Below are 27,501 nucleotides of genomic sequence, written 5' to 3' on the forward strand. Positions count from 1 at the left end.
ACAGAGAGTATTAGACACTGTATCACATGGGAAACTGACTAAGAAGCTTGGATCTTCATGCAGAGATAGATAATCTTAGTGGATGGAATGATGCATGTCAAGGGAGCCCCCTAGAAAAAGGCTGATGCCACCAGTGGCGTGCTGCAGGGTTCTGTACTGGTACAACTGCTCTTCTTGATCTATGTGAATGATTGACCAGAAGGACGGGACGCCTACCTGAATATGTTTGTGGGTGATGCCAACGTCATGGGGAAAATAAAAAGTGAGGAAGATTGTAGGGAGACCTGGAAAAGTTCCGAAGTTTTTCTGATTACATGGTTGATAATTTTAAACTCGAGGAAGTGCAAAGTATGGATACTATCCAGTAGACAATAAGGTGCAGGAGTTTGTGTGAGAAGCACTGGGGAGCAGATATCGTACCTAAACTGCAGCCAAGGTTCACATCCCACATTAGTGCAGAACGAGAATATGCTCTCAAGTTTAGTCATCACACATACAGAACCACAAAGAACTAATAGATAAAGTCCAGAGGAGGGTAATACAGATGGTGCAAGATTACAGAAGCAGAGTTACAGACGTAGGTCTGAGGCCTTAAATTTGTTCACCATGAGAGAAAATTGCATATTCAAGTTTTAGACCAGCTTTATGATGTGCAAATCGAACATTTCTTCGAAAGATACTATGATAGAGCAACCAGAGATCATGACATGAAATTAAGCAATTAACATGGGAAAATTTTTTAACAAAAACTTCCATAACATTAAAGTGGCGGGGGAAAGAAATATACTGAGTGATGAAATTGTTCAATGTGAGCAACACAGAGACGTTTGAAAAGTTGAAAGATTGTAGAGTAAGTTCAAGAGATAAGGTACTATGAATACAGAACCCCCTTCTCTCGCAGTACAAAAGGTTGTCACACGCACGCACGCACGCACGCACGCACGCACACGCACACACACACACACACACACACACACACACAAGGGTGGCACCATCTTGTTCAAAAGGTTAACATAAAATTCAGCTCAAGGTGGCGGGACAGAGCCTGGTAAAGTACCACACACGAGCACTTGTCTGGCACTGTCGGCTCACGGCAGTGCAGGTTGTTATCTTGAGTCAGGGAGGAGGAAGGGTCGGGGCACTGCATGTTGGAAAGGGGAGGGAAGGGAGGGGGAGGGAAGGGAAGGGGAGAGAAGGAGAAGGGGTCTTGGTTGGGTTGGTTTGAGAGGGGTGCGGTGGGCGTTGACGAGAGGGGGGGATAGGTGAGGGGTAAGAGAGGGTTAAGTTTGTTTAGGAGTGGTCGAATGGGAAGCCGATGAATGGGCAAGGAGGGAGGTGATGTGAGGTAAAGAGGGGAGACAGGATGGGTGTGGAAGGGAGGGGTAGGGAGGAGAGAGGATCTGTGAGAAGGGAAGGGGTTGGGTTGGGAAAGGAGGGGTAACGAGTGATGAGAGGGGAAGGGGTGAGGAGGGACTGTGTGGAAAAGGGAGAGGAGAGGAGGGAATGTGTGGCGAGGGGAGGTGTGAGGAGGGAATGTGTGGAGAGGAGAGGGGTGGGAGGAAAAGCGTGGTGATGGTATGGGAGGAGTTAGGTGGAGATGGGTAAGAGTGGAGAGGAGGAGCCATGTGATAACATAGGGAGAGAGATTAAGACAGCAAAACAAATGAACAAGAAACCGAGATCTGTGCGAGACAAGAATCAATGGAAAAGAGGGTAGAGAGGGAGTGGGAAAGAATGAAGAAGAGAGAGAAGGAAAGAAAAGAATAAGAGCAGGAGGAGGACAATGGAAAGGGGAAGAGGGAAGAAAGAGCGGATGGCAGACATCGTGAGGCAATAAGAGGTGAGCAGGAAGTGTAAGCGACAAGGAAGTGCAGCAATGAAGATAAGATGAAACGATGCTGGGGAATACTTGGGGCACTGGAGATACACGGAGACAACGAGGAGAGAGAGAGAGAGAGAGAGAGAGAGAGAGAGAGAGAGAGAGAGAGAGAGAGAGAGAGAGAGAGAGAGAGAGAGAGAGAGAGAGAGAGAGAGAGAGAATGTGTGGCTGAGAAGGTAGGATCTAACACGACAGAAAACGAGAGGAAGGTAAGTAGAGGAGTCTTGAAGGGTGGGACCCAAGTAAAGAATGGGACTTGGTAGAAGGCACGACGCATCAAGAGCATGAGGCACCACATGGAAGATGAACCCATGTATGGGACTCGGATACACCAAAGGCCGTCGACGTTCCATGGGAATGGGGCACTAGACGGGTGCAAGCTAAACTGATTCGTGGGGCTAAGATATACCATGAGGACGGGACATCTCTTGGGCTCGGGACACACTGCGAGACTTAACCATGGAAGCGTGGTATTCTGAAGGAGCTGAACACAGTAAGGAGGATGTATGAGACACACTGGAGACGGGGCATACTAAGGGAACGGATTTTTCTAGAGTAGTGGGATGTATGATGGGAACGATGGACACCAAGAAAGCATGAGAACAAATGAAGAAAAATCCAGAGAGGGTGTGGGACACGTGAATGAGGCGGGATACGGTAAGCAAAAAGGACACATAATGAGAAGGGACACATTCCTGTGAAATGGGACACCACGGGAAGGGATACACAACTTGACTAGGGCGCAGCAAGGACGTAGGACAGATCGAGGCAGCGGAAGCCTCCAAGAGGTCGGGGCACTTAAAGAGGATGACACACAACACGGGGATGTGGCAAAGCAAAGGACTTTGTAACACTCGGAGAACAGAATGTACATGAAGGGACAGATAACATCACGGAGACGAGATTTTTTGAGTTGTTTGGAAGAGACCAATGGAGATGCCACACATCGTGGAGATAGACTTTACCATTGGAGCAGGACACATCAGGCGCATGTTTTCACTAAGGGAGTGGGCAAAAGGGAATAAAAAACGCAACCAAGGAGGGAAAGACACTGAGAGGGGCAACGTAAATCATTGGGGGGAGGGCACACAATGGGTAGAGCACACCAACGAGGCGGGAGAGAAAGGACGCAGTTAGCTGGTGGCAGGGTATACTATGTCCAGGGAGTCCGGATACACCAAGGGGATATAACACATGGAACTCGACGCACCATGAGCAGGGTACACCAGCGCGCCGGAGTACATAAAGGGGACGGGATACACCGAGCAAGGGAGGTTGGGGGGACGAGGCACATCAGTGGGCAGGCATATCCAGCCGGGGCGGAGCATACTGAGAGGGCAAGGCTCACCGAGGGATGGGACACACCATGGCGGTGTGACGAACCATGAGAACTTAGGTAAGGGGAAGGTCACACCCAGGGAGAGGGGAAAACATATCGAGAAGGACACGACATGAACGCGGGAGGTACAAAGGGAAGGACACAAAAAGAGACTGGGAGACACCAAGGGAAGGACTCATGATGAGAGCGGGAGACACCAAGGGAAGGGCACACCCCGAGAGGGCGATGCCACATCACGAGAGCAGGAGACACCAAGGAAGGAAAAACTATGAAGGTAGGGAACGCCAAGAGATCGAAAAATGAATGTTAGGGAACAAACTGGGGGCGTGGGGGGGGTGATCATACCAAGGATGTGGAACGTAGCAAGATGAGGCGAGACACTGGTGACGAGGACCATTCTACAGGTACAAACCCCTGGGCGTGGATTTACCAAGGGTTGAGGACACTCCAACAGAGCCAGGTATACAAAGGGAGCGAGACGCACCAAGAGGCCACAGAATACACCAATGGGACGTGAAACGTTACAGGAGTTGGGTCACATCGAGGCGATGGGTCACAGGAAGGGATTGATATACATCAAGAGACACGACGCACCATGGGATGGGACAGACGAATGGAACAGGAAATATTAAGAAAAGAACGGGACACGCACGCTACAGAGATGGGTCGCACGAAGCAGAGACACGCCATGGGGCTAGGATACCATGAAGGCGAAACACAGGAAGAAAAACGTCCAGTATAGTGGACACTGCAGGAAACAAATGACATCAACGTGCGCGGAACAACAGCCTAGGGATATGTGATATGGAAAGGTTGGACAAACCAAGCACATGGGATGTACAAAGGTAGGGAAGACAAATTATTTCCAAGGTGATGTGACACACCACGGGGACGAGACACATTTAGGGAGTAGGGCACTTAAAGGAGGTGGACACACCAATAGGCCAATAGGATGGTAGGTAACACTAGAGGAAAGAGCAGCAGCGACCCATGATAGACCAAAGCAACAGGACACAAGATGTTACCACAATAAGGAGGTTCGGGTGGACACACCAAGAAGAAGGTTCAAGTCAACAGCATAAGCTTTAACAGGGGATCTAAACACATGCATGTCACAGAACATACAAGTATACTAAGGAGACGGGGCGAAACGTACACAAACACACACACACACACACACACACACACACACACACACCAGGGGGAATCGACACACTGAGGGAGCTGCACACATTAAAGAGGCAAGACACACCAAGAGAACGGGGAACCACCACAGGGCACTGCATATCACTGACAAGGATACAAGAAGGGTCTAGAACACACAAGGGCCCGGGATGCATCAGCCAGCGGGATATACCAAGGGTTCAGGTTACATGTGGCAACAGGATATACCAAGGGTTCAGGATACATAAGGCAGCAGGTTATACCAAAGGTTCACCATACAGATGGCAGCAGGATACACCAAGATGACAGGATACATAAGGCATCAGGGTACACCAAAGGGCTAGGACAAACAGGGAGCAAGATACACAAAGGGCCAGAACATACAAGGAAGTAGGATACACCTTCATGTAAGATACACCAAAGTCCAGGACACACAAGAAAGCAGGATACACTAAGGGGCCGAGACAAAGAGCAGGATACACAAGGGGCCAGGATATATCAATGTGACAGGATACACATGGGAGCAGGATATACCAAGGGGGAAGGATATACAAGGGAGCGCGATACAAAAGGGAACGGAATACATATAGGGGGGAGGATATGCAAGGGAACAGGATACACCTAGGGGGATAAGATATAGAAGGGAACAGGATAAACCAAGGGAACAGGATAAACGTAGGGGACAGGATACGCAAGGGAGTAGAATACACCAACGGGACAGAACACATCAAGGGGACAGGATACACAAGGTGTACAAGGTACACAAGGGACAGGATACGCCAAAGGGCCAGGATACATAAGGGAACAGGACACATCGCTGGGGCAAGATACACAGAAGGGCTTGGACACGGTGGGAGGGCAGGAAAGAAGAAAACGTGTTGCTAAATCACTTAAGCCCCCCCCCCCCCCTGAAGATAATGGTTTTTATATCCTCCTAATGACTGTCTCCTTGTGACCTTGACCTTCGACTACTGACCTCTGAAACTTCACCAGATGTTGGCCACAATGTAGGACATAGCTATGTGACTTTGCACAGTGATCGTCGACCTGCAAAAGTTAATCACTGTGGATATATCAACGTAATACTAGTCCATGAAAGATGACCGTGTACGTGAGCATTTATCATTACAGAGCGACTGACCTTGACCTCGATGAATTTATCAAATGAAGGCCTTTGTCTGCAGTATATGGTATACAAGTGTGGTCAATATCCACAAAGCCAATCATGAGATCTCATGTGCGTTTGTATTTAGTGGCATTCAGATTTAAGCGACCTTACAAACTTAATCTTTGACCTCAATCATCCAAATATTTCTTTTACATACCTTTTATGTAATAACCTTGATGCATTGCTCTGGTCAGCAGCCTTCTAACAAGTCTCTATATATGGTGTATACAAATAATCAGTAGCAATTTAGTACAATTTAAGCAGATACGGAAATATATATATATATATATATATATATATATATATATATATATATATATATATATATATATATATATATATATATATATATATATATATATATCTATCCCTGGGGATAGGGGAGAAAGAATACTTCCCACGTATTCCCTGCGTGTCGTAGAAGGCGACTAAAAGGGGAGGGAGCGGGGGGCTGGAAATCCTCCCCTCTCAATCTTTTTTTAATTTTCCAAAAGAAGGAACAGAGAAGGGGGCCAGGTGAGGATATTCCCTCAGTGGCCCAGTTCTCTGTTCTTAACGCTACCTCGCTAACGCGGGAAATGGCGAATAGTTTAAAAATATATATATATATATATATATATATATATATATATATATATATATATATATATATATATATATAAGTGTGTGAAAGAAGAAAGTTAAGAGTAAATGTGAATAAGAGCAAGGTAATTAGGTACAGTAGGGTTGAGGGTTAAGTCAATTGGGAGGTAAGTTTGAATGGAGAAAAACTGGAGGAAGTAAAGTGTTTTAGATATCTGGGAGTGGATCTGGCAGCGGATGGAACCATGGAAGCGGAAGTGGATCATAGGGTGGGGGAGGGGGCGAAAATCCTGGGAGCCATGAAGAATGTGTGGAAGTCGAGAACATTATCTCGGAAAGCAAAAATGGGTATATTTGAAGGAATAGTGGTTCCAACAATGTTGTATGGTTGCGAGGCGTGGGCTATGGATAGAGTTGTGCGCAGGAGGATGGATGTGCCGGAAATGAGATGTTTGAGGACAATGTGTGGTGTGAGGTGGTTTGATCGAGTAAGTAACGTAAGGGTAAGAGAGATGTGTGGAAATAAAAAGAGCGTGGTTGAGAGAGCAGAAGAGGGTGTTTTGAAATGGTTTGGGCACATGGAGAGAATGAGTGAGGAAAGATTGACTAAGAGGATATATGTGTCGGAGGTGGAGGGAACGAGGAGAAGTGGGAGACCAAATTGGAGGTGGAAAGATGGAGTGAGAAAGATTTTGTGTGATCGGGGCCTGAACATGCAGGAGGGTGAAAGGCGGGCAAGGAATAGAGTGAATTGGATCGATGTGGTATACCGGGATTGACGTGCTGTCAGTGGATTGAATCAGGGCATGTGAAGCGTCTGGGGTAAACCATGGAAAACTGTGTAGGTATGTATACTTGCGTGTGTGGACGCATGTATATACATGTGTATGGGGGTCGGTTGGGCCATTTCTTTCGTCTGTTTCCTTGCGCTACCTCACAAACGCGGGAGACAGCGACAAAGCAAAAAAAAAAAAGAAAATATATATATATATATATATATATATATATATATATATATATATATATATATATATATATATATTCATGTGATTCATGTGAGAAACTGCAGAAGCTGGTGACTGAGTTTAGTAAAGTGTGTGAAAGAAGAAAGTTAAGAGTAAATGTGAATAAGAGCAAGGTTATTAGGTACAGTAGGGTTGAGGGTCAAGTCAATTGGGAGGTGAGTTTGAATGGAGAGAAACTGGAGGAAGTGAAGTGTTTTAGATATCTGGGAGTGGATCTGGCAGCGGATGGAACCATGGAAGCGGAAGTGGATCATAGGGTGGGGGAGGGGGCGAAAATCCTGGGAGCCATGAAGAATGTGTGGAAGTCGAGAACATTATCTCGGAAAGCAAAAATGGGTATATTTGAAGGAATAGTGGTTCCAACAATGTTGTATGGTTGCGAGGCGTGGGCTATGGATAGAGTTGTGCGCAGGAGGATGGATGTGCCGGAAATGAGATGTTTGAGGACAATGTGTGGTGTGAGGTGGTTTGATCGAGTAAGTAACGTAAGGGTAAGAGAGATGTGTGGAAATAAAAAGAGCGTGGTTGAGAGAGCAGAAGAGGGTGTTTTGAAATGGTTTGGGCACATGGAGAGAATGAGTGAGGAAAGATTGACTAAGAGGATATATGTGTCGGAGGTGGAGGGAACGAGGAGAAGTGGGAGACCAAATTGGAGGTGGAAAGATGGAGTGAAAAAGATTTTGTGTGATCGGGGCCTGAACATGCAGGAGGGTGAAAGGCGGGCAAGGAATAGAGTGAATTGGATCGATGTGGTATACCGGGATTGACGTGCTGTCAGTGGATTGAATCAGGGCATGTGAAGCGTCTGGGGTAAACCATGGAAAACTGTGTAGGTATGTATACTTGCGTGTGTGGACGCATGTATATACATGTGTATGGGGGTCGGTTGGGCCATTTCTTTCGTCTGTTTCCTTGCGCTACCTCACAAACGCGGGAGACAGCGACAAAGCAAAAAAAAAAAAAGAAAATATATATATATATATATATATATATATATATATATATATATATATATATTCATGTGATTCATGTGAGAAACTGCAGAAGCTGGTGACTGAGTTTGGTAAAGTGTGTGAAAGAAGAAAGTTAAGAGTAAATGTGAATAAGAGCAAGGTTATTAGGTACAGTAGGGTTGAGGGTCAAGTCAATTGGGAGGTGAGTTTGAATGGAGAGAAACTGGAGGAAGTGAAGTGTTTTAGATATCTGGGAGTGGATCTGGCAGGGATGGAACCATGGAAGCGGAGGTGGATCATAGGGTGGGGGAGGGGGCGAAAATTCTGGGAGCCTTGAAGAATGTGTGGAAGTCGAGAACATTATCTCGGAAAGCAAAAATGGGTATGTTTGAAGGAATAGTGGTTCCAACAATGTTGTATGGTTGCGAGACGTGGGCTATGGATAGAGTTGTGCGCAGGAGGATGGATGTGCTGGAAATGAGATGTTTGAGGACAATATGTGGTGTGAGGTGGTTTGATCGAGTAAGTAACGTAAGGGTAAGAGAGATGTGTGGAAATAAAAAGAGCGTGGTTGAGAGAGCAGAAGAGGGTGTTTTGAAATGGTTCGGGCACATGGAGAGAATGAGTGAGGAAAGATTGACCAAGAGAATATATGTGTCGGAGGTGGAGGGAACGAGAAGAGGGAGACCAAATTGGAGGTGGAAAGATGGAGTGAAAAAGATTTTGTGTGATCGGGGCCTGAACATGCAAGAGGGTGAAAGGAGGGCAAGGAATAGAGTGAATTGGAGCGATGTGGTATACCGGGGTTGACGTGCTGTCAGTGGATTGAATCAAGGCATGTGAAGCGTCTGGAGTAAACCATGGAAAGCTGTGGAGGTATGTATATTTGCGTGTGTGGACGTATGTATATACATGTGTATGGGGGTGGGTTGGGCCATTTCTTTCGTCTGTTTCCTTGCGCTACCTCGCAAACGCGGGAGACAGCGACAAAGCAAAAAAAAAAAAAGAAAAAAAAAAAAAAATATATATATATATATATATATATATATATATATATATATATATATATACATATATATATAGTATTTGTGGTACGCCTTTGGTCCAATGTCATTGATGAAGTCTTCAGATACTGTGAGCATAAGGATTTAATTGTATAATCATGTGAGCCCGATCTTTCAACTTAATCCAGGGAACAAGTTTGATCAGCTGCCTCTCACCTAATCACAATTATCTATTTGCATTTAAACTGATGCCTCTCCGAGGGCTTTGAGGTTCCGCTGGCGCAAAGGGTTTTTCATGTTTTTTTTGTTCTCGAGATCATGAATATGTTTGTGGTTTATGTCTTCATTGTCCTCTAGATTGGTCCCTTTTAATCTAATGCTTTTACGTTTAAACATGTATGGATCAGCTTGACGTTAGATTACAGATGTTGGTCTTCAGTGCTTTTCAGTGTATGGTCCTTTTTCATTAACGTCCACTTGCTGGGCTTTCTGTTTTGTACCACCTGCAGCATCGGCAAATCTGATATTAAGCCAAAGCGAGTGAAAGCTAGGGAGCGATGCCATACATGAAGAATCACAACCTCTATCAGATGTGGCTTGAGTCTCTTCGGGAGGTGCCTGAATAACAGAAGTTTGTCTTGGCATTATTTTGCCTAATGCAGCTCTACGACTAAATGCAGGCTACGACTAAACCTTGTAAAGTCGATGTGTGGCCTAGCGATACTGTTCTAATGCTACTATATTCAATTTCCCTCGTGATCGAAATCATTGCTATTCTTTATATACTCTTATTTTCCAATGTCTTTCGTTGACTTTGGGAAAACTGTAAGACTACTATCTGTGTAGGTGTCGTGTGTGTAAGTGATGCCCATGCTCATGTTTTTCTCTCTGTAGTGGGTATATCTGTTCTTCAGCTTATGAACAGCGTTGGTGTAAGGACGCCACCTTGTGGGACTATGCTGAATTTTGGAAATTCTGGCAAGTTTGCTATTTTCACGGTTGTTACGGCGGCACATGGTATAGTTACTGTTTAGCATGCTTAAATCAGACACTTTGTAATGGAAACCTCTCGTCCTCACTATGTCAAAGCCTTTGCTTTGTATGCTTATGCAGTTTACGTCTATGCCTCTGGTGGTTGCTATCATTTCTACAGCGATCGAGACTACAGAGATGGTGCTTCTACCCCTCCTGTGGTTGTAAACGAAGGCGCCTTTTAGGTGCCACCTTAACTTAAGATTAATCTATTTCTCGAATAGTTTCCCATTTACTCTTAAGAGGTCAGACGATAAGCCGTGGGTAACCTTGCGTGTCAAAACGTTTATGAAACAAAGGCTTACGTTCTATAACACAGGAAACAAGCAAAGGTCAAACGATTTATACAGAAGCAAAAACTACATTTCGTCAAAAAAAATAAAAATGAGGCGAAGACTACACAGTGAGAATGCACACGCATTATTATTGACATGTCTCGTAAGTGAAACACGTCGGAACCTTCATTGCAAAACGGTGGTAATTACTACGATATAGTAGAGGCGGTAAGAGGTCACTCTAAACCTGTATGTGTGATATAACCAAGGATAATGTAGGGACAACGTACTATCAGTCCTTGTCCTCTCACCTGATGGATGACGTGTTCATGCACACACAATACGTGACGATCACCAGGTACTCCTAACTTAATCTTAAGAAAGCATTTTCCTCTGTCCCTCCACCCTACCGCTCTCCTGGGTTGTATTTACTGGGATGTCACCTGCCACTCTTTCCTTTCACTCAGAGCTGCCTCTCAGCTCGCCATCCTAAGCTCATGTATCAAAATGTACGATCTTACTAGGACTACGTTGCCTGCTATTTTCTGGCCGTAACCAACAAGCTGCAGCTAGTGACACCGGATATATTTCTAGTTTAAGAAGTTTCTTGAAACAGATCCTCGATCAGACTGAAGTGGAAGCCACATACAGATATATGACCCCCATCCTTCAGAAATATATCGTTACATCCGCTGCACGGACCACCCCTCTCACACCTCCCCTGCTCTAACTCAGCATGATATTCCTTTACCTCTTGTAACGCATTTGAAGTCATCAGGGGGCGTAAATTAACGAGATGAATTAGACCATCATGATGATAACATGATTATCAGTATTATAGTTTAAATGTTACTTTAAGAGTGATACTGGTTACAGTGTATGGGTTATATATCAGAAAAAGAAATATGGATCACTGTAAGCCTACACAAGGTTAATCAAAGATTGCCGGAAAAATACAGACGAGTACAGTATACAACGGTTTGCTTGGCTATTAGAAAGTCTCGTTTGCCTATCCGGGTGTTCCTCACATCAGACAAGTGGGTCACATCATTTAGAGTCCGAAGAATTAGAGTGTGAGGCAACTCAAGTGGAGGAGACCCAACAGCCTGGAGGAACATTTCAAGACGACGTCGTCCATGCAATGATATAAACTCTTGGTTTGGGACACACCAGGGGAACAAAACATGATGAATCAGTGGAACAAAGTCAAGGGAGCAGATACACCAGAGAGACAGGACATCAACAGTGCCATGAGAACACAAGACACTTAGATGTAGGTCCACGCCAGGGATAGCGACACACTCAGATGACGGGACTCATCATGGTGACCGGCCACACCATGAAGTAATACATACCATGCGGGTGCCTCACACCTTTGAACCGTTCATACGAAGATGGCCAGAGGGAGGGGCAGAGTTTACCTGACACAGTCGTCAGACGCTGGTCGACGTACCTGTGGAGAGAGATGTTATGTTACACTCAGTACCCACAGTGCTATGTACAACATGAATATTAAATGAAAACGAGAATAAATAGGATAAACCTTCAATAGAAACAGATCAACTTAGGTCTATATTACCAATGCACCATCACAAATGAGAGACTGCCTTAACACATTGGTAGACGAAGTGATCCATGGTGATATAGCTATCTTGTATCGTCTCAATCCCCGAGCTGTAGCTAATGGCCTAATTTCTGAACGTCACCGGTTATAAAGCTCTCTCCTCCGGGCGGTCAAACACACACTGAAGACATTGTGGCCGTAATCAAGTCCTCACGCTATAATGTGGTAATACAGCCGTCACAACCTAGTCATAGGACAAAAGTGTGTGTCAGCAGACGTCGCTCCTCCGTGTCATCATCAAGTACACTCGAGAGACAATGGAATTCTCCAGGGCGGTAGGTAAGGAACGAGGATTGAGAGATACCATCCCCCCAGGAGCTGTTGTGGCTGGAAAGGTTTACACCTTAGATTAGGGTGATGGTGGAGGCGAGACTGGTGGTTGAGGGTGGTAGGAGTGAAGGCGGAGGGAAAGGGACTGGGAGTGTATGATACTAGTGGCGGTGGCGGTGAGAACCACAGAGGAGGCACTGGTGGTAGTGGTAGAAATGAAGGTATGATAATAATGATAATGATAATAGTATTAATAACAATAATAATAATAATAATAATAGTAATAATAATAACAATAATAATAATAATAATAATAATAATAAGAATAATAATAATAATAATAATGATAATAATAATGATAATGATAATAATAATAATGATAATAATAATAATAATAATAATAATAATAATAATAATGATAATAATAATAATAATATCAATATTAATAATGATAATAATAATTATGATAATAATAATAATAATAATAATAATAATAATAATAATAATAATGATAATAATAATGATGATAATGATAAAAGAAATAGACGAAAGATAAGTTTAGGAAAACAGTATATCTTACCGTTACTCCATTTCTTATTCAACTGGGGATGGATCAGGTACATACAACCTCCCCACCATGCACAAACACACACATCCTCTACTCATGCCCAGAGTGATCAACTAAAACGTGCACTTACACTCACATAAAAGGTATTCTCGCAGTTTCGCTTTACACAAAAACTTCTCTCGTCTGTCGTCACCAAAGTCTCATTCATACCATTCACACATTTCCGTCGACAGAATACCTCCTATTACATTCGACTGTGGATATTCCTCCATCATCCTCATCTGAAAAATCCACAGACCTTTTCATCTGTGGTCTGCATCATCTTCATGTGCCCTTTGCTGTACCACTGTACGTCCTCTCGGTGAGCATATCATCATCTGCAATACGTTCTACATGACCATACCGTCCTGAAGGTCTTACGTACTTGTACCTTTCTAATGGTTTCTACTCACCAGATAACTTTTTCATACCCTCATCATGTTTATACCTCTCCTTTCAACAACACAACATGACTTACTCCTTCGCAGTTGTCCTAATTTTTGACTTCTTGACCTCAATACGGGTCTCATAGACATACATCAGCGGTAGGATTAGTGCTCTTTTGTGTTTATCAATTTCCCATTCAACAGAGATTTAAAGCATTCCCATATATATTTTCCTTGCACGACTCTTCTTTCATCCTCATCTTTCGCAAACCTTTCCTTACAAAACGTCGCTCCCAAATTCATTCACAGCTGCCATTCCTTCACTAGATAGACTGATCATACAGTCTGATCTGTCCTCTTCCAAACTAGTGTCTTGCTCTTATTCGCATTCGCTTTCAACCTCCATGGTTAAGAATAAAGCATATTGGCATATCTCCCTAAGTCATGTATTTGCGAGTGTGTTCTCTCCACATGAAGCTCTGTATATCTGATCTCTTACACTATCACGAACAACCTCGAAAGAACCCAATGTTATGTTACTCTTTCCATTCCTTTCTATTCCAGCATGTTACATTGTAAGGACTATGCGACAAAGTATGTTCATATGGCTGTGAGACCAATGACTGAGCACGCAATCTTTCGGTGCTCATGCACACCACATTATTGAGGAGGTGGAGGCCACAACGGTGCTGTGGGGAATGTAACGTTGACCCCACTGATTATGTTACTCAACATACTCACACTTAATTAATTAGAGGCAGGCCTATCATCCCGAGTACCCTCACTACTTAAATATCATTCCCGGCGAGTGTGTACCCTACGTATACTTAGATGATTACACACACACACACACACACACACACACACACACACACACACACACCCAAGGGCCTCCGTGGTGTAGTGGTTAGCGTTACTGATCATGAACACCCGCACGGGGTCCAGCCCCAAACGGGTTCAGATCCTGGGCGCGGCAGTTGGACCACACCGAACGCAGGTTTTTATCCTGGTTGTTAGATGAGTACCTAGCTTAGCCTGGGTTGTGTAAAATCCTGGTTGTTAGATGAGTACCTAACTTAGCCTGGGTTGTGTAAAATCCTGGTTGTTAGATGAGTACCTAACTTAGCCTGGGTTGTGTAAAATAGACTGTATATAAAAACAACCATAAGAGACGGGGAAACATGAATGTAAAATGTCTATACTACACCTGAATAGCATCGCGCGCACACACACACACACACACACACACACACACACACACACACACACAAAAGCGAATCTGACTAACAGAATACAGCCAGACACAATACAAACTCAACACACACGACTGCATGTACCTCACACACATACAGATGAGACAGATGTTCATCTCGGTGGCAAATGGTCAGTGACACTTGATATGTAGTGAAGCATCTGCGTCGGTGATGACCAGATACACCTGTAATTCTGAGACCGGAGATGACTTTACAGTGACGAATGTTGCCAGCACTGTTCATGGGTGATGCTGATGCAACAGCTTTGACGAGAGACCTACGACTGAAAGATGATCAGTTTACACCATTTCCAGGAAAAGGTTTTTGTTATATATAGTCAGTTGGTCAAATTTATCAGCGAGACACACGAGCATTCAGTAAACGGTCTAATTATGTTGATAACGAGCTTTACCATAAAACACATTATAGTGGTGAACACAATTTTGAGTGTGATAATTACGTGTTGGTTATAAAACACTGCTGTCAGAGTGTTATTCCAATGGTCAACAGAGAGTTAAGGGTTATCTAATAGGTTGTGCTTCAAGCCTATTACTGCCAGGATCATTATTGACGCCAACGTCAAGCTACAGTCATCAACAGATAAAGCCTTAACACCTTCTTCAGGTTAATGTTAAGGATGATTCTTAGTCTACATATACTCTCACTTCGCATGTGGTTTCATGATTCAAAAGGGAAACAGTTTACACTACTACATGAGATCAGAACACTTATCACCATGATGTTATAGTCCGTGTTGCGAGTTACGAATCTACAAGTCAGGGCTTCGAATCCCAGTCCAAAGAGTCAGTTCATAGCTATGTCTTCCCTACTAGTGTTGGACGATCACTGGGCACTTGGGCGTTAAATGCTCCTTACACATGCAGGACGAAGTCAGATTCTCTTATCCTCTTTTCTTCTGCTATGTTTGCACGATTTCGAATATTGTCTGCGTTAACGCTAGGCTCCCAAAGCATCTTTATTTGTGCCAGTTAGCAGGATTTGGGGTGTGGACACGCAACTAGGTTTAATAAATGAACATACAGTCTTGGGTAAGGACGCCGAGTCTCAAATCATTTGGTAAAGATCTGCGAATTTGTACGAATGAATGGAATGTAAGGAATGAATGATGAATGTGTGAGGATGGAAGTGGTAGAATGTTTATCAAATGTAATCTTTACATGAGAAGCGTGTGCCAGGCAATGTACCCGAGCCGCAGATGTCTAGGGTATATGAGACGGTAGAAGACACGCCGTAGACGGCGTCGAACATCGGTAAGGAGTCACGGAGAGCTTGAAGCAATGGTCGACTGCAATGAGGCGCAGAGAAAATAAAATTTGCCAAAAATCTTTATAAGAGTATATAACATGTGTGAATGCGTTCTGGAAAGGTCATGAACAAAGAGAAAAGAATGCAAATGAAGCATTTTAGTAGGAGCTGGTAAATCAATAGCTACAAAAGAGATTTAGAGAGGAAGCTTCCGTGGTGTTGCGGTTAGCGTAACGTCCTGAATGTGACGTATCCATGGGCCGCCCAGAGTCGAGTGCGCAGGTTCGAATCCTGGTTACAGCAGTCGGTCCACAATCAACCCAACCGTTCAACCATCCCATGGGGTTGGTCGATAAAATGGGTACCTGGCTAAGGCTTGGGTATACACACACACACACACACACACACACACACACACACACACACACACGAGTGTATGTAGACGGGCACAGCAAATACTACTATGAGGAAAAACTGGTTTTCCTGTGCTTCAGGTGGAGGAAATATAGATTTACAGTACAAAGGGTGGAGGAAGAGTTGGGTTCCTAGTGTATCTGGTGAACTTGTAATGTGACTAGATTGCTGCAAAGTATGATGGTAAATCACATAACAGATACAGCCAAAAGAAAATACATAAACCATCATTCGGTTTCATGTAACCTGAGCGCTAGTGTTTGAAATCTTGCATATTATGATTCATATGAGCTTGGATTTCTTTCTTTCACAACACTGGGGCTCCTTGAATGTCAAAAGCCACACAGTGTGGTCTTCTGGTAATACAAAATATGGATTAAAACTATATTACGAAGATTTACCCCCCTTATGGGGACGTTCACTTAATACATGTGTATACACAGAGTTCCTCTGGATAACAAAGCTGTTTCCTTCCCAAAAGTTGACATATCACCGGAACAACCATATAAGAGCTCCATTCAGCCTGACGTTTTCTTACAGAAAGGAACGAATGTCTGAAACGAGGATCTCCGGATGTTTACTAATAGAACGGCACAAACTTTTGGAACAAGTAACGACCCGGACACTCTGGGAAGACCTCACTTGCCAGCACCATCCCAGTTGTAACGACCCGGACACTCTGGGAAGACCTCACTTGCCAGCACCATCCCAGTTGTCACTTACCATCGCACCAAGTGGACGACACAGATAAATCTGAACCTCTTCTTGAGTATGATGGTACTATCCTCGAACAAGGTGATAAAATCCTTTGGGATGATGGCGTGGCCCTTGACCTGGCCAAAAACCCAGGCCGTCATACCTAATAGTCGCAATCGTCGTGCTCAGGGATCGTACCATCGTGCAAAGAGGGTTTAGAAAAAGAGCCACATCTCCAGATTGTACGAGAGTGCCACGCTCATTTAACCTTAAAAAACTGTAAATAATCTCGACCAGAATGGCAGCACATCCTTGCTCCATACATAAAGGCTGAGGGCGTCCCATACTTACGATCGAATCCATGAAAGCAAGTATGGACTATCCACTGTGACTATAAAGTCATTTGGACATCATTCTCGATATGACGTAGAACTGCAACAGTTTAACCGTGTTAGCTTCTTGGCACGAACAACAGCAGGTAGGCTCTTTTCTTCATACTAAATCTAAACAAATGGTTCCATGTCGCCATAAGGGAAGATGAGAAGACCACTGCCTGTTTTTCTGCTGCAGACATCGGCTGTAAGTGATTCACTTCAGGCGTACACTGTAGATTAGGTAACAGATTCTAACAACTTCTTGATGGCATGAATGGCTGAGGATTCGTCACTGAAAACATTTCATATGAATAAATTCTGCAACATCATTGACACATGCTTCTATCGATGGACTTGCTACTGTTTTAAGAAGTTCTCAAAAATCGGTCTTGTATCTCCCAGAGCTCCCCAGAAGGTAGCCATCCTCCAGCACAACCTCATACTTTATACACTGGAAGTGCACAGTGCCAGCTGTAGAACAGGTGTGTCTCTCCATGTGGATAGAAAACACCGTCTGAAATTAAGTGCAAACTCTTCAGTGCCACAGACACAATTGATACAGCATCCCCGAGTTTTTCGCCTTAAATCAATACTCTCTTATTGAGCGCAGGGACGACCTCTCGCGTACTCAGATTGGGCAAGAAGTTCCCGGAGGGTAAGCAACAAAGACGGTGATACTCGGAGTGTTGTGGTGAGATTCTACATTGTTTTAGCAAAATACTTTTTCTAAACCGATGAAAAGCGGAAAAAACATCGTATACCCTTGCTTGCTAAAACATTCTCTCTCTCTCTCTCTCTCTCTCTCTCTCTCTCTCTCTCTCTCTCTCTCTCTCTCTCTCTCTCTGATTTCATTTGCTGCTCATGAATGATATCATCCCTTATAACCAGCCTGCTGGTTACTGATTAAAAATAACGTTTATAACATCGTGCAAGCCCTTAATTTAGGAAAAGTCATTTACAGTGCTGGCAACTCATCAAGGCTGAAATCAACACCATGTGGGCCACTTATCAAGGATAACGCCTACATGCTGCTGGCCACTCATTAGGGATAAAGCATGATTACAAATTGAACGTCTAACAACTGCCGTAGAAATAATCAAGGACGTCCAGCCTATGTGGAAAATTTCGTATGCATACATGTATATAAAAAAGAAATCAACTTATGTGCATATATGTGTAAATGCATCTAAGTTTATTGAGTATACATAGTGGGTTGTATGGAAGAATGGTAACTGAGAGAGTAGTGTCATGCACAGAACATCAGACTGGGGACGAACTATATGGATCCAAGAGTAGAAGGAATGTACATAAGGTGCTGGCTTTGAAGAATTTTTGTGGAAAACACTTTGAAAAGAAAAGGATCTGTTTCTGACATTTGCTGAACGCTTTATAGAATGTGTTACGAACATTTGGTTTGCGAGCTGGAAGAGAGGAGAGTGAATGGTTTTAGGTTAAGGTAGGCCTAACTACAAGGGGACTTTGATGTTATGTGCGTTTTTGATATGCTTTCAGATGATTTGGCGAGCGAGGTAAATATGAGGGGTTTAGAGAGAGGGGTGGGTCATTCATGGGTGGGTTGTGATTTGTCACATCATCAGAGCGGCGTGAGATTAAAGTCCATGCTGCCCTCACCGAGATGAAGTTGGAACACACGCAAAAACATCAGAAATTTAGTGTTTGTCTTTTAATTTTCGTGTGGCCAAGGCAGCTAGGCGCCCTACAGACGGAGGTGATCCCTCTGTTAGTGTATATACATCTGTCTGTCCATCGATATATATATATATATATATATATATATATATATATATATATATATATATATATATATATATATATATATATATATATATATTATGTGTGTGTGTGTGTGTGTGTGTGTGTGTGTGTGTGTACACGCGCTTCCGGACGTGATATTTTTTTGATATTTTGGCACGATTCTGGAAGGTAACTTTGACGTAAATACTTGTAAACTGTAGCAAGATATCCTCCAACTGGAGCCGCTCTTATAAGTGATGACCTTCTCTTATGGTGGGCAATTCATGGACGTGGAAATAGCCTGGGGATGGCAGGGATGGGATCCCCTCTATAGGGAGCGGCTTATCCTGCCTGCCTGCCTGACCCCCAGTCCCCCACACGTGAGGCACGACCCACGTGAGGCTGTGTGTGTGTGTGTGTGTGTGTGTGTGTGTGTGTGTGTGTGTGTGTGTGCGTAGGCACGGGCGGCTGGCTGGGTGACTGGCTGGCTTCCTGCGCTGAAGAGTGTCTGAGCCCACGCAGCTCTGGGCATCCTGTGTTTGTCTGGTTCTATATCCAGTGTATGCTGCAACATGACGACCATCCCTCATTACACTGATGCAGCCTGCAGGACTCCAGGAACTAACTCCTGCTTTCCCGAGAGATGCTACAGACATCACAGCAACGAGAACCTAGGAGAGAAATGATCGGGATATAAATGTAATCTTCTTCATCTCTAAGTTCTAATCATTTCCAGCGCAGATTAACGAAACCTGAACATTTTGTACAGTGGTAAACTTTCGTCGATATTCCTTTGGGCTCGAAGGTAACTTGAGGCTTGAGTGTGTTATTTCAACTCGTGCCAGATTACCTTTATTATTCCCTTTACTCTCCCTCCCATCTTTCACATTAACATCAAATGAAGTCCAAAAGAGGATACAGGTGTTTGAAACGTATTCACACAGCAATCTACGAGGTAATATTGATGTGGTCAAATACTGTAGTCTGAAGAAAAAGGACAAAATTCTCAGGGAAAGCATTTGAAAACATGACCATGCCTTGCCAGAAGCCGTGGAAAAGAAACGTGCCAGCTGTGGTGCAGACTGGAACATCAGTGTTTGCATTACCATCATAACAAGTCGGAGGGAGGGATGCGCGACACAGTCATGTTGACGTGTAACACGGCATGAAAACAGCGAGGGTCGTCTACACGTGCTCTTCTCAGTAGATATTCACTAACTTCTGAGCTGCCACATTCCCATTGCTTCCGAAGGTCCTGGAGGACGTTACCCTCCAAGCTCAAGGGCAAGGATGGTGCATGGAGAGGCACAGGGCGATAACTGTATGTGACTCGATGAACGTCATTAAGACTACTTCTATGAGCCTAAGGCTTTAGTGCTCACTGTGAACGAACCTGTCTCTTGCTCTTTACCGCCCATAATAGGATTACTATCTACTATTCATACCACAATTCCACAGTTACCCTTGATTATGACGGGACGATCCTTGATGGTGCCTACGACGTCATCATTGCATATAATCGTGCTGTCGTTTTTAATGGTCGTGCCATCGCGCTCTAAGACCGTGCCGTCGTGCCCAAGGTGTTAACCACATGGTGTCTTCAACAACGCACAGTATGGCGACTGTCATGTAAAATGAACGAAAAGATATGTTGCTGATACCAACTACACTGAAACAACGTTGTCTCATGCTGGGGGAAAAGACAAGCGTTCAACATAGGGATATGGCCATAATTTCTAGAATGAACTGTTAGATCAAAAACAGTTCCAAAATGCTTCCGATCAGCCAAGAAGTCATTACATCATCTGCAAGTCTCGAAAAAAAGTAAAATGTTCTAATCAAGAAGAAAGAAAAAATCCTTTAGTGAATATCATATTATGATGCTATCAATAAATACGGTTCAATATTTGTGAAAGTCAGACCATCCGTAAGCCTGATACTATATTACCCCTGAAGATACAGATGTATTCTGATAAAAAACTAATCACTTTTTCAGCAAATGATGAGAGAGAGGAGTGACAAACGCTGGGCAAGTGCTCAGCGGAGGGCGTCATCGTGATAACAACAGTACCAGAGGACCTACAGACGAGGAGAAGAAACGCGCTGGTCTCCCCAGCATGGCTGGTCCGACGTGTAGATCCAGGCAGAAAGCACGCGCTATGTAACTTCAATGGCGAGGTAGGTCCAGAGGAGCCCACGTCACATCATTGGCGAGGGAGGGCAGCAAGAACCCACGTCACATCATTGGCGAGGGAGGGCAGTAAGAACCCACGTCACGTCAGGGGTGAGGTAGGTCTGCAAGAACCCACGTCACGTCAGGGGAGAGGTAGGTCTGCAAGAACCCACGTCACGTCAGGGGCGAGGTAGGTCTGCAAGAACCCACGTCACGTCAGGGGCGAGGTAGGTCTGCAAGAACCCACGTCACGTCAGGGGTGAGGTAGGTCTGCAAGAACCCAAGTCACGTCAGGGGCGAGGTAGGTCTGCAAGAACCCACGTCACGTCAGGGGTGAGGTAGGTCTGCAAGAACCCACGTCACGTCAGGGGTGAGGTAGGTCTGCAAGAACCCACGTCACGTCAGGGGCGAGGTAGGTCTGCAAGAACCCACGTCACGTCAGGGGTGAGGTAGGTCTGCAAGAACCCAAGTCACGTCTTTGGTGAGGTAGGTCTGCAAGAACCCACGTCACGTCAGGGGTGAGGTAGGTCTGCAAGAACCCAAGTCACGTCTTTGGTGAGGTAGGTCTGCAAGAACCCACGTCACGTCTTTGGTGAGGTAGGTCTGCAAGAACCCACGTCACGTCAGGGGTGAGGTAGGTCTGCAAGAACCCACGTCACGTCAGGGGTGAGGTAGGTCTGCAAGAACCCACGTCACGTCAGGGGTGAGGTAGGTCTGCAAGAACCCACGTCACGTCAGGGGCGAGGTAAGTCTGCAAGAACCCACGTCACGTCAGGGGTGAGGTAGGTCTGCAGGAAACCACGTCACGTCAGGGGTGAGGTAGGTCTGCAAGAAACCACGTCACGTCAGGGGTGAGGTAGGTCTGCAGGAACCCACGTCACGTCAGGGGTGAGGTAGGTCTGCAAGAACCCACGTCACGTCAGGGGTGAGGTAGGTCTGCAAGAACCCACGTCACGTCAGGGGTGAGGTAGGTCTGCAAGAACCCACGTCACGTTAGGGGTGAGGTAGGTCTGCAAGAACCCACGTCACGTCAGGGGCGAGGTAGGTCTGCAAGAACCCACGTCACGTCAGGGGTGAGGTAGGTCTGCAAGAACCCACGTCACGTCAGGGGTGAGGTAGGTCTGCAAGAACCCACGTCACGTCAGGGGTGAGGTAGGTCTGCAAGAACCCACGCCACGTCAGGGGCGAGGTAGGTCTGCAAGAACCCACGTCACGTCAGGGGTGAGGTAGGTCTGCAAGAACCCACGTCACGTCAGGGGTGAGGTAAGTCTGCAAGAACCCACGTCACGTCAGGGGTGAGGTAGGTCTGCAAGAACCCACGTCACGTCAGGGGCGAGGGAGGTCTGCAAGAACCCATGTCACGTCAGGGGTGAGGTAGGTCTGCAAGAACCCACGTCACGTCAGGGGTGAGGTAGTTCTGCAAGAACCCACGTCACGTCAGGGGCGAGGTAGGTCTGCAAGAACCCACGTCACGTCAGGGGTGAGGTAGGTCTGCAAGAACCCACGTCACGTCAGGGGTGAGGTAGGTCTGCAAGAACCCACGTCACGTCAGGGGTGAGGTAGGTCTGCAAGAGGCCAGAACCATAAACCTCGGCCATCACTTTCACTTCTTCCAGTCGTCCTGTTGAGCCGGTCGAGCCTTGGTCTTGGAGGACGGATCCGGGGAAATTGATGAGTCCATCTGGCAAATGTAGGTGTTTTTTTGTCCTTTCCGCCAGTCATGGGAGAATCAGTTTTGTGACTTTAGGATATACAAGCGACGCACGAAGTTGTGCATGTTCTGATATATGCAATGTATGTGCGTGCGTGCGTGCGTGTGTGTGTGTGTGTGTGTGTGTGTGTGTGTGTGTGTGTGTGTATGTGTGTGTGCTATACTCATTGTGCCCATCAGTTAAACTCCCTCTATCTATACATACGTTTTGCCATTAGACATGGCTAGCTCGTAGTGCCTACCGTAGCGAAGTTCAGAGGTATGAGGACTCGTGTGAGATACATATCATCAAGTGTTACGTTCATTATGAGGAGAGTGGCTGCGTGTTCCACTGCACACACCTCCCCAGACTCCCATCATCTGTGCAGTCTTCCCATCCCCAAGCTCCAACCTCCCACAACACACTCCTCCCCTCACAAGACAACGACCCCTCGCACAGCCCTCCTCTCCAAAGTCCCTCACCCTAAAAAGGTCTTTCCCCTCCCCAGACACCACCCACTTCACGAACCATCACACTCCAGACTCCCACCTTGTGGTGGCCTGTGTGATTGCCCTGGCCGTAGTGGCCTGTGTCTGACCTAGTTTACACAATCACAAACAGTAAATGTAGTTCTTGCTAGGAAGTACTTATAAAGATCCTTCATTTCAGTTATATATATATATATATATATATATATATATATATATATATATATATATATATATATATATATATACGGCACGGCATCACCACTATAATATAGCCAGTATAGTATAATTTTTTCATATTCTTACTGATTTCTCTTGTTCAGTTTTCTATTGTGCCATCTGATTGATCGCTTCCTCCCCATCTCATTCAAGTTTCCTCCGCCAGATCCACGGACTGCATTCACATTTCCTCTTACCATTCTAACCCACAATATGGTCGCATGTATGACTACTAAGCTCCCTCTCTCTCTGTAGCTTTGGTGCTTAACTAAAGAATTTTATCGTTGTTGGACTTCCTCTACCAGATCTATATGCCTCCTTATATGGTGATAACTACACCGGCCTCACATATGTCAACAGGTTCTGAACACACGCATGTCCATGAAGTTCAAGGCGATCTTATGATGTACCGGTAAGGGGGTTTACATCCTTGACAACTTTCTGTATGTACATTTCTGGCGACAGAATATTCTTTTAATTGCCTGCTCACAAGGTAAAAGTTTAAGGTTGTCCTCATTCCACTACGTTCTATTTCCATGTTTTCCAGTGGGCTGATCGTTATCGACCTTATATGTGAAGAGAGCTGGAACCAACGTCCTTCTGTTGGTTGTCCCGACCCTGAACATACTTTCATTTCTCTCAAAATTCTGGCTTCGTTTGCGATCATACCCTGATATGGTGGCGTGATTCCTTCTGGTATAGGCAAGGAGTGGCAGCCGCTCTATGGATGAACCGTCGAACATTAATGACTGATTTTGCCTAGTTCGAAAACAATTGCGCATCTGATATGCCGTATATATCCTGCGTCCCTTTCCGTTTAGGTTGTCTTCGATCCTTTATGTAAATAAACCCAGATTATTTGTAACCCAGGGTTTCATTTCTCTGGATCTATGTTGTTTCTCCTTTCTGTGGCCTCCTTGTTTACTAGCACTTATCCATTCTCGTCCTGACAATCTTTTCCAGTAGATTATAACCTGTGTTTATCAATGATACTTGTCTGTAATTCAATTCTCGAATGCGTTTCATGTACCTAGACACAATCCCTCTCTTCCATTCCCTTTGTATCAATCCCTCTTCAAGCGAGTATTCAAACAACGTCATAAGAGGCCTGTCTGAGTTTCTGCTGCACACTCGTCAGTGTGTAAGGTGAGATATCGTTTGGGTCGTGAATTACTACAAGGACTTAGTATGGATTGATGGGCTTATGCATAGCACTTCTGACGATCTCAACTGTTTTTGTGATCTTTTATCTGCTCTGTTGTATGGGAAGTGATAACACCAACATATCGTCCTTCTCTCTTCTGACTCCTGTATAACCACCAGTTACTTTAGTGATATTCTTATCCTTGGTGACTCAATGGATCAGTGTTGGAATTTCCTTTGCCTTGTCCACTTTTTTTAAATACATCCCTTTTTCGTTATTCTGCCCGACTTATCTTTTTTCTCACTTAAATGTTTCAGAAGCTACCTGACTGTCGTGCATTTAGTATCTTCTCCACAGAAAGCCTCGACTTATCAAGGCTTGTTGACCTGAACTACAACACCCCTTTCTTGTAAATTCCTCTCTCACCGTCTACCATCACAGGGAACCATGCGTTTAACAGCACATCAAAACCTGCTCCTTCTACAGCATTGTGGTTTTAGATTTATCTTTCACAATAGTTGAAATCTTTAGAATTTCTCACTTTTATACCCTGTTATCAGTCGAGTTCCTCTTTGATTCCCTTGTTATTTCCTGGCTAACGACGTACTCAGACTCAAGCACTGGAGTGATCACTCTCCCGCAAAGGGACCCCATAGATGATCCTTTCATTTTCCAAACTGGTGTACATGAATAAGGTCCAGTAATGGGGGTGTATTTGGCCCTTTGATTCCCGTGGGTTCAGCGACGTAATGGACCGTTCTCCTGAACACATTCTGAGAGCTTACGTCTCCATGTCTCACTTCCGCGGTGTTGATCCAGACATTTCCAGCAAATTTTCCCTGTGGCTGAGACCCTTAATCATTAAGACCTTCCCATCACCACAGAGAGCTTGCCCTACCGCCTTCTGCATCATCCTGACTGTACCTTCGTTATCGACACTGTACATCTGATCCGGTTTATATCTTCACTGGGGGTTTGTCTATTACGAAACCAACAAAGAGCGCCGATCTTACTGCATTTTTTCCCCATCGTATAAAGTCTGGAGGGTCCAGTCCCCATCGGTAGCTTTTGAAACTTTGTGCTTCCTCTTACTAAAAGGAACATATTCCTCTTCCTCTCGTTGCTCCTCTTTATCTTCTTGACTTCCCTGCTCCTCTGCATCCTTTTGGTAAATAATCAAACATGAGTCAGCCACCTTGTTAAGCTTCGTCTCAGTAACATCTGTAACAAGTGGACTGATGTTCTGTTAGCAATCAATGGGTCTGAGTTCCTTATCATTTGCTATCTAACTCCCAGCTACACTTATGCACACCACTGTAATTCCTCCTCTAAAACTTCTGCGGGTACTCTTGTCAATGGCTTAGGTCATCGTACTCAAAGTGTTAAGTAAATGTACTCAAGGGTTTTTGTCATCGTACTCGGAAGGCTTTAATTATCGTACCTATGGGTTTAAGTTCTAAGGTGCATTCTGAATATCTTTTTCTCCTTTTGCTTTGCCTTAAAACAATTACGAAACTCTTGATCCTGGTTAAGCATGCGTGCTGCTCTGACGCTTACGGTGTCTTCTACTGCTTTCTTAACGGCAGCTTTACGTCCACACGATATTTTCATACCCTTGTTGTCCACTCGGTCCCAGAGATTGTACCTTCCACGACAAACAATTGTAAACAAATTTCGCTTTTATTTTCCTTTTTGTCAATCAATCATCCTATAGACAGAGTGTAGTCCTCTTTCATCCTACACTAATCACTGCTATATATCTGTCTCCGGTCTTATCTTCTATATCTTGGCCACAGCCTCATGAAACCTAACGTCCCCTCCGTCTACCCAACTGGTCCTGTCTGCCTAGTAGCTTGCCCTCTGGTCTCATGCTTTTATAACTAACGTTCGGAACCTGTTTTATCTTGCTCTGATCTACACTTTCAAACGCCAGGTGAGCATTTCGATGACAGACCTGGACAGTAAACTTAAGCACATCTTTTGTACTCTAAATACCTGCAACACATTGTTTTCTCTATGCTGCAGGCTCCAGTCACGGACAGATATTCTCATAGATGCCAGACATTTTATAAAGTATAAGAAGGATGAGCAGGTACAGAAACAAACCAAGAACACTACAAGCAATGTAAGAGTTTTGGAAGTTGTAGAAAAACTTGCCTGTTAGTAGGGGGCTGTTTGTAGTTGCCAGGAAAGCGTGAATGAACCACTCTGAATCTCCTTGATTCATTTGATCAGATACACAGAAAACTTACATACACACACCCACCCACCCACACACACGCACACACATATATATATATATATATACATATATAGTGGAAGAGAAGAGAGAGGCATTTGGACGATTTTTGCAGGGAAAAAATGAAATTGAGTGGGAGATGTACAAAAGAAAGAGACAGGAGGTCAAGAGAAAGGGGCAAGAGGTGAAAAAAAAAGGGCAAATGAGAGTTGGGGTGAGAGAGTATCATTAAATTTTAGGGAGAATAAAAAGATGTTCTGGAAGGAGGTAAATAAAGTGCGTAAGACAAGGGAACAAATGGAAACTTCAGTGAAGGGCGCAAATGGGGAGGTGATAACAAGTAGTGGTGATGTGAGAAGGAGATGGAGTGAGTATTTTGAAGGTTTGTTGAATGTGTTTGATGATAGAGTGGCAGATATAGGGTGTTTTGGTCGAGGTGGTGTGCAAAGTGAGAGGGTTAGGGAAAATGATTTGGTAAACA

The sequence above is a fragment of the Panulirus ornatus genome, chromosome 2 (genome assembly GCF_036320965.1).
Source record: "Panulirus ornatus isolate Po-2019 chromosome 2, ASM3632096v1, whole genome shotgun sequence".
In the NCBI taxonomy this organism is placed as follows: domain Eukaryota; kingdom Metazoa; phylum Arthropoda; class Malacostraca; order Decapoda; family Palinuridae; genus Panulirus; species Panulirus ornatus.